General features: G+C 29.6%; 1 pseudogene; it reads right to left on the reverse strand.

Moving 5' to 3' along the window:
• Window positions 1–2,072: 2,072 nt before the first annotated feature.
• Window positions 2,073–3,400, reverse strand: LOC101513025 (probable pectate lyase 4; annotated as a pseudogene).
• Window positions 3,401–9,545: the final 6,145 nt, after the last annotated feature.

The raw sequence follows: 9,545 nt of genomic DNA on the forward strand, positions 1-9,545 counted from the left end.
TTCTTCCTTCATTGTTCCAAGTAACCAAGAACACAAGAGACCATAATTGGTGATCCATTTTGAATAGTTTTAATTTGGGTTGTTTTCACCTTTGTCACCCTTAACTTCTTGTTCTAGTTTTTCTTCACTTGAGAGATGGTAAAAAACACCAAGACTTCGAACTAAGGGATTTATTTGATTGCGCCACAATAAGAAGTTGTTTGTGCTTAGTTTCATGGAGATAAAACTTGAGCATTGGTGGAAAGATTGGATGCTTAGTTCTGGTTCTATTTCTGGGAGTGATGTGTTGTTATTGTTTGATGACATGATGTGTTTGGCTTGCAGATTTACACGCTCTGATACAATGAAGAAATTTGCAGAGCGTTATCTTATTTGATTTCATGAGGAGTACATTTATACATGAAAAACGATATAGAAGTACATTCTCAATATATACCACTTTTTTTTTTTGTAAGACTACTTATTTCCCAAATATCTATACTTCTAAATTGTTACATTAAATAAACACTAACCAAATAATAAAAAGTTGTTTAGCTGTGTGGGATTAGACACTAAAAGAATGATGTGATAAAAATTCAAGAGTTTAATTTCTCACCCTTTGAAATTAGAAGAGACTACCTAGTTATATAAACAAAGAGCCAAAACAACAAAACAAAATCTCGGCCAATCAAATCTGTTTTTCATGAAATAAATGGAACAAACTTTGTTTACATGTTAATAATGTGCCTGTTAATTTGGCCTGAATTCACACAATTAATAACCCTAAAATATCGTTACTTCTCCCGTTCTCCTCGTATGCTTGTACACCGACTCTAATAAAAGTTTTGAAGAGTGGGGTATAGTTGGTATTATATATATATATATATATATATATATAAATATATAATTTATTTTATTTATTATTTTGACATCTTTTAATTTTTTTATTGTAAAAAAATAATAAATTTTATCATAATTAATTCAAATAACTATAAAATTCTAAGTTTTATTATAAATTTACCAAATTTACCACAATTAATTCAAACAACCTAATAATATTAAGGTATGGGAATTCAACTAGAACTTAAGTATCTCTATTTTTTTAATTTATCTTTTTTCCACTTGCAGGCTCCCATATAAATGTTTTGATCAATTTGAAGGCTCAACATTAAATATATCAATTCATGTATTGTACAACTTACAAGATCGAGAACAATCTATTATAATTTTATAAGGAACGGGAATTTCGAAATGGCCCTAAGAATTTAATCATAGGTTGAATAGAGTCCAAATTATTATTAGTTTTTTTGCGAAAGCCTTTGTTTTATAAATTATGGTTAGTGTTGTTATTTGTATTAGATAACTCACAGAAAATGACTGTGTAATAGCAATTTAACCAAGACAATGACTAGACACGTCAAAACAATAAGTTGTTGACTGATTGATTCAACAATTGAACCAATGTTTCAATTTACTGAGCTTATAATTAATATCAAACTAGAACCATAACAATCATGCATGCATTGTTGTACTCTCTCCATAATGAATAGAGTCCAAGATAATTTAAGTTTTTTTTACAATGAAATATAAGAAAATATCATTAACTTCTTTACTATTTAATAATAGTATTTATAAAATATTTTTCATTTAATTTAAGTTTATAACTATTCAATTTTTTTTGGGTATGATTCAATTTATTGATTATAGAACGTAATTTAAGAAATTGACTTAATTTTTTATTAAGACTGCATAGAGAAAAGGGGATCAAATATTTTTCTTAATACCAATAATTTGATAAATTTATGTTTATAATTTATTTAAGATGAAATAATAATGTAGTAAAAATTAATATTTTTATATTTAGTACAACAAGGGACTTATCAATCTATACAAGTCAACCTCCCAAAGTATATTTCAAGCCTAAGTTTAAGTGTATAATAATACTCAATACATTGTTCTCTATATATAATTAGTGGAGTTGCAATAGAATGGAAAACAAATTTTCATAATTCATTTTCTTAGTAGAGGAACATTTCAAAATCAATAAGATTGTGTTCTATGAGATTGAGAAGTTATTCCTCATAAATTTTAACTTAACATATTGAAGTTTTACTACACTGTAACACTCCCGAGGAGCTTGTCAATGATCTCACATATTTGGAATCAACAACTTCAAAATCCTGTTCAAGGCTATAATTGGGTTTTTTCACTTGTCCACCTTTTGTATCTACAAAGGATGCACCATTTTCAAAGGCGTCTCCAACTGAATAAAATTTCCATGTATCTCCAATTCCATTACTACTTTTTCTCCATGTCACCTGCACGCATTATATAATTAATAAATCAATTAATATAACATATTGAAACCATTTTATAAATGACATGTCATAGGAAATTGGTATATATATTGCTTAATTATTACCTCCTTATTTTCTGTTGGTGCTATGAAGAGGTTTGATTGACTTTTAAGGCTTGGTCCGCTGCTTCCACCAATTGCATATTGCGTCCATCCCATGTAGAGATTGTTTGCAACATGTGCATATCCGTGACGAATTCTATAACATTTTTAATTAATAATTAAGATAATCAATAATTTTGTCAGTTTTTTTAAATAGAAACCAAAAGGTGCATTGTTAGTTTATACTAATCTCTAACAAAAATGTTGTGCTTTTATTTTTAAAATGGTTAATAATTAAGTTTATGTAATAATATGATGACTTCTCATTGACAATGCATCTCTATTGAACTCAATTTTTAACAACTAAATTTTTCAATTATTAATTACCTAGGCATGCGTTGGCGGCAATTAGGCCCAAAATTGTTGTATACGACAGTTACTTTCATGTTTTTGTCTCTTACGAATCCATCATCGTGTCCAAGAAGCATAACCTTATCTTGCTCCCTAAACCAATTGTTGGAGATTGTCACATCAGTAGAACCTCGTGTAACATCAAGAAGACCATCTTGGCTATCAGTAGAACCAATTATTAGTGATGTGGACATTGACACCTCGACCATCAATGGTAGTGAAACTACTAATAAGAAGGGGCTTCTCAAGTCTAATGTTCATGTCCATTTGGAATGTGATCCAAACTTTACCTTGAATGTTAGAAGTTCCATATCTCAAAGTTCCAGGGGGGTTTAAGGGGTGATCACTAGGATCAGTAACTTTATAATGAACAAGGTCTTTACCTATGTTGTTTGCCATTTTTCCTACATAGCCAACTGAGCACCTGGCAAGTTGTTGTCGATGTTTTCTCCATTCTGGATTAAATCTCCAACATTGATCAATCACATTCATTTCCATGCCTTCAATTTGAGATTGTTTGGAAGAACTAACAATTGTAGTGAAGAATGTTACTATCACAACAACTAAAACAATGCTCCAAAAAGAGGAATTGATTACTTGATGACCACCCATGGTTCAATTAGTATACTTGCTTATCAGTTAATTCAAAGATAATACAAATTGATTTATTGAGAAGAGAGGGATAGTATGGAGGAATAGATTTACTTAGTTTTTATATTGATGAATAATGGTATGAGCTTGTGATTATATAGATTAAAGTGGGTAGTGAAATTGTTTGGGGTTTAGAAGTTTGTTCAAGTAGTTGTGCCAAGCTAAGGTAAAGAGATCCACTCACTTATTTTAGAAGACAGTTAAATTTGTTTAAAATCCTAAGTTTAAAAGAAAGTTATATTGTAACAAATTTGTCATCGAACAATTAACGAAATTTGCACAATAACAAGAGAACATAATTGGGAGCGATAAATACAACTGGGTTAGACAAACTAAATGCTGCCTACCAATCTTACATTGTTATTACGGGTGTTCACCTCTAAATCATTCCAAAACATAATTGCAATCCAATAGAAGATAAATCGAAAAGCTCACAAAATCAAATACTTTTTAATATTTTTAGATGTCCTTTTAGAAACATCGTACATATTAAGTTTCATATTCTTTTTCTAAATTTGAACAAAACCGCAATCGTATAGTTTAAGACTTATTTTTTGTTAGTATGATATACTACATTTACATATAATTTATTGGATTTTGATTTTTTTCTTAATAATTCTTATTAAGAAAATTCAATCTATTTTTGTGTTATTTCATGCATTTTAAATATAGTCGATCGTTATTATTCCGAATGATAAATTTAATTATATTAATGTTTTATTTTGCATCAAACCTACTATTTTATTGTGTTTTTACAATACTACTTTTTTACAATTGTAATTAAAATATTCTAAAAATGGTCTAAATTAAACCACTTAAAATTAGATCGTATTTTTTTAAACTTGTTATCTAAATGAAATCACATGTATTTTTATCTTTAGATTGAATACATTTTTGCCTCAAAATTGATCAAACTACACCAAAAACACCTTTATTGTATTTGTTAATATATGAGGACTATCCAAATTGATCATTAGTCATTATTTGAGCATATCATTAGCAATTTTTAATATATCATTCAAAATTTGATCGTAAGACAGAAAGTTGTAAGTTGAAAGTATTACATACATAGATTATAAAATGGCCATCACCTATAACCCTCATGTTTCGCTAAAAAAAATTGACATGCGTTTTTCTGAAATTGTTTTTTCCACTCAAAATCTCTCTTTAATTATGTAAAAAAAATCAATCCTCAAATTATATGGAAAGAATTGCAAGGTTAATGCTAAGAAACAAATTTAGAAATGTTTGAAACTCAAATTAAAGAAAGAAATTGTTCAAACAGAATTTGGTTCTTAATATCACTAGATAAATACATAAATTTACAATTTGTCGTCCTTTGTGCATATTATTAGCAGTTTACAATATATGTTTGAAAAATGGATATTAAGGCATGAAATTGTAAATTGAAATAATTATAAGTGGAAAATTTGAAAAATAAAGAATAAAATGATAACAAATAACAAAACAAAAATATGGAAAAAGATAGAAATGAGATGATGAATCACACTCAAACTTCTACCAAGAAAATGGATGATAAAACTTGTGAAATGAACATCACAAGAAACATAATTTCTTGATAAAAAAAAGTCTCAATCTAAAATTAAAATGAGACATATGTTTTTCTAAATTTGACCATTTTCCTAAAATTAATTTTTTTTTAAGTATATTTAAGATAAACTTATATTAACGTACTTATATTTTTGAAAATCTAATCTCTTATATGTGTAATTTAAGTGAACAACTTTTATATAGTATTCTTTCAACCTACAATAATTTTTTAAAATTCATTTTGTGATTGTCAGGCAACTGAGGTTATTACTATAAGTCAAAATGATCATATCAATGATAAAAGATCTGGACATATATGACTCTATTGATGGTGCAAACACGAGAAGAAGAATCGAATTGTGTTTGACAAAGTTGGCAATTTTTGCTTATTTGGTAACGGCTAATTGGTTTTTAATGAATTACTTGGATAAGAAGCAATCAAATTTAAAGGTAGCAAACAATGAAAGAATAAATAATTTGACCCATAGATTTATCCTGGTTAACCACTAACTTGGCTACATCTAGTCCCCTCATTTAGAAGGCTTTAATGCACTAACTCAATTACCTTGATTTACAAAGCATCTGACTCTCCAAGTCAGTCTTACGAAACAGACTGACAACCCCATACTTTTGAAGAACTAACCACCTTGATCCTATAAGCCAAGTCTTCTCCTAACAACCTGACAACCCCAGATTGAAGAAGGAACTAACCACCTTGACCCTACAAGCCAAACCTTCTCCCAACAACTTGACAACCCCTTATTAATGAAGGAACTAAACCATTATCAGGTTGGATACAAAAGATTGGAACTTGAGTAGTTGCTTTTAACAAAGCTAATAATAATAATAACTCTCACACTCTAAGAAAATAACACTCAGAAACTATTTCTAAGTTGAACAAGTGTTTTTCTCTTTTGACTCTAAGATGAATTTTGAATTTTGAGCTTGGGGTTTTCTATTATTTTGTACTTTTCGATGCTCTTCTTATTCTTCTTCAGCCTTGAGTATCTATTTATAGTTAAAATTTAGACTTCAATTTAGTCCTATTTTAATTTTGAATTGTATCTTGTTTAAATTGAGTTTGTAAATTCTTCATATTGATTATGTTTTTATTTTCTTTAAATTGAATTTTGTAAATTCTTCATATTGATAATGTTTTTATTTTCTTTAAATTGAATTTGTAAATTCTCCAGATTTGATTCTATTTGTATTTTGTTCAAATTGCATTTGTAAAAGATTGATTTTGTTCATATTTTGTTGTACATAAATCTTGATGAAATCTTTTTCAAATCTTGATGAAATCTTTTTCAAATCTTGATGAAATCTTTTTCAAATCTTGATGAAATCTTCTTCAAATGTTCTTCAAATTTGGATCAAACCTTCTTCAAATCTTGATCATATCTTCTTTACAACTTGGTCAAAGATTTTCTTCAATTATAAATATGAATCAAATCTTATTTTAGATTTTCTCCAATTATAAATTTGAATCAAATCTTATTTTAGATTTTCTTCAAAATCATGAATCTTCTTTCATACTATTTGATGTTCTTCAAATATTGGTGTCAATAATCTCCCATATTTTTATGATAACAAAACTTGTATTTTTTATATCAACTTTTCTTTATATTTCTTTGACTCCCCCTAACTTAGGCCTCCTCCTAAGTCGAAGTATCTTTTTTTCTTCTCCACTTTATCAAATATCTTTCTCCCCTTTTTTGTCATCAGACAAAAAGTCTTGAATGAGAGACTTGTTTTTTTGTTGAATAATATGAATATAACACATTTTAAGAAAATATAGAAACTAATGTAAAGCTAAACTACTTTGAAGTTAACACAATGTAACACTCCGATTTTTAACAGCGTGATTGCATTTATTTTAAAACAAATTGATAAAAATAATATGTCGTAACACAAAACGACAAGAGTCATAAATAGTTACATCTTATATACATACCAGATAATATAGTTTTTGGGATAATAATCCAAAATATACAAATAGAAAATACACCGGAGCTATGAGACTGATAAGACATCGCTCATACCCTTGGGTACTTGGTAGACACATGCACATAAGTATTATTCCAAGAATGTTATCCCCCCATGGCCACGTCAAAGAAGTAGAACATGGACCCACCAAAAAATCAATTGTCGAAGTATGTCATAGATACAGTCATCCCAAAATAAAATAAGTACAACAACAAAAAGACATTAAGGCCCTATACAACCAAAAACTAATCTGATCATCCACTAAAAACTACAATAACAAGGGTGACCTCCACACACATCATAAGTTCCTTATGACGCATAATCTCTCCTCGAAGTAATGTCCTCCTCCTCATGAGTCATAGAAGGATCAATCTCCTCAGAAGTCAAGTCCATCCACGAGATAGGTGGCTTCAACGGTGCTGAAATCTCATAACAGCTCACTACCTCAGTAACAGTCAATAGAGGATCATTCATCGAAAATGGAGGCTTTGGCTCGACCTGCCTAGACGGTCCTGCAATATCTCCCCCCGCTGCCATCGACCCTTTATCCTTCCTGCTAGTCTCTGGTCGAACATCTGTATCCCCAGCTCCTTCGGTGACCTCCGTCTCAACTCTAAATAAGGCATCCTCTATATCTTCTCATGCTCCATTCACCGTGAGCACCAATCCTAACGATACTGGATAATCAATCCTCTTGTGAGTGAGCTTCACGAGATATATTGCCCCAACTCTCCTACTTGTCCGCACCACCCTCCCTGTATATGTAGCCTTGATTGAGATGGAGCTGTATACCTAAGCAGTCGGCGAATGTCAGCCAGGCAAGCCTAACGATGTTTCCGTTGTCAAGGTAACAATCGGTGGAACGAACTCGGGTATCATATGAGGGCAAAACACAATTTCCACAATCATATAAATGGTCACCAACCAAAATTAACAAATAACATTTAACAATTATGTCATAAAGAGAAACAATAAAACTTAGCAATTACGTCATGATAACAAACAATAACAGAGTATGTATATACAAATATCATATTATAACAAACATGACTTGCGTGCCAAGCACCCTAATGCAATGCTTATATGCCAATGCACATGATTCAGAAATTTCCAAATCCTCCTCGAGGGGCGTAAATCATAAATATACCGTCTCTCATAGACCAGTACTAATTATCGAGGTGCCACCTATCACATATCAACACGATTTACTAGAGTATAATCTATCACAGATCTACACAACAAATAAATCCTTGTAAGGATAAGATGGACCAATCAACTCATGAAACCATCCCATGACCCATCACGACCGCTAACACCGTGACCCATCACGATCACCACTAATTATGAAATGCATGAGCATACTCTGATATTTTCTCAACAATTATTATGTAAATGCAGCTATTTAAGACTTCCCTTTTTATACTCATTACACACTAATAATTTTTCATATTTTTCGCAGAGCATACTCAAAAAATATTATCATTAATAAAATTCATAACATGTAGCAACACGTACTATTCCTCAAGAATGCATAATTACATCAATATTAATCATGACATACTCAAACATCAACCAAACATATTAGGTTCCTATGTCCAAACTAAAAATTTGGAAGGATCCCTTACCTTAATTATAGATTTTTCAATAGTTATCACTGCAACAATCAAACAAAACAAAAAATCTCGTCCGTACCAAATTCTTCAATCAAATAGTGTTTGACTTAGTCAAATTAATCCCTAAAAGTTTAACTACCTTACAAACCCTTTCTTACTCCTAACCCCCTTAGATTATATTTCAGTAAAAGAGTTTACAACGAATAAGGATAAATAATATTATTATTAATTGTACACACTTTCAACATATAAAAACATATTTTTAAAAATCAACATCCTTCAATTTTTCAGAGGATTCACTAATAATTATTCGAAGCGTCTTAAATTATTTTTCTCACAATTTTTTTACACAACCATAAATTTTCTCAAATTTACCATAACTCATTTTTTTTGTTTCAAATAACTACAAGTTTGATCTACTACATTTTTAAAGAATTAATGTTCAATCAAAGTATTTACCTCATAACAACATGCAAACTTTTCTAAAAATTGAAAGTATACATATAAAAATTTGAAATCACAATTCACTAATTTTCCTTAAAACACAAGTTCAAAGTTTTGATAACCACATGTATACATTCTTGATCCTCAATCTTAACAACTATTTTTGGAAAGACATAAATTAAGAAAAATCATTTTTCTTTAATCACCACAACAACATTAATATTTTAGAGTCCTCCCCACCGCTAACTCGGTGTAACGGTCTTGATTCCTTTTCGAGACTCAAGAAGCTAACTACATAAACATACATATTCATAAAAATTTGTTCACCACAAAAATTCATCTAACTATATTGTAATTCTAAAATTAAATCTCTTTCACACGCAACTTTTAAAACCAAGTGACACCTTATTTATTTAAAACCTAATAAAAATGAATATTTTCTAAACCACACATACTCATACTAGACAATTCAAATTTTTTTATCTTTCAAGTTACATCACTCAACAATTATA

Source organism: Cicer arietinum, chromosome 7, assembly GCF_000331145.2.
Source record: "Cicer arietinum cultivar CDC Frontier isolate Library 1 chromosome 7, Cicar.CDCFrontier_v2.0, whole genome shotgun sequence".
Lineage (NCBI taxonomy): Eukaryota > Viridiplantae > Streptophyta > Magnoliopsida > Fabales > Fabaceae > Cicer > Cicer arietinum.